General features: G+C 42.0%; 1 protein-coding gene across 2 annotated transcripts in view; it reads right to left on the bottom strand.

Moving 5' to 3' along the window:
• Positions 1 to 212, bottom strand: part of si:cabz01007807.1 — a gene marked incomplete at its 3' end in the record, with an annotated part of 14,265 nt that overhangs the window by 13,313 nt on the left and 740 nt on the right.

The following is a 212-nucleotide window of genomic DNA, read 5'->3' as shown; positions in this document are numbered from 1 at the left end:
TTTTTTTTTAAACGCACAGAGAAGCCACAAGTCCAGCTGCAGTATGACAGGAGCAGATTCTTTCTGTTCTGTACTGTGTGCAAAAACATCAATCACAGACATGACAGTGCTAAATACAGAACAGCTGACATCATAATAGTCTGGGGTTGGCTATCCAGTCTGTTTGCCTTAACATACATGCCAACAAACTACATGGAAACACACAGCCCTAC

The sequence above is a fragment of the Morone saxatilis genome, unplaced genomic scaffold (genome assembly GCF_004916995.1).
Source record: "Morone saxatilis isolate NCDOM2014 unplaced genomic scaffold, NCSU_SB_2.0 Contig4, whole genome shotgun sequence".
NCBI classification, from domain to species: domain Eukaryota; kingdom Metazoa; phylum Chordata; class Actinopteri; family Moronidae; genus Morone; species Morone saxatilis.
The sequence above is the reverse complement of the archived record's forward strand: the minus strand, read 5'-3'. Positions and strand labels throughout refer to the sequence as shown.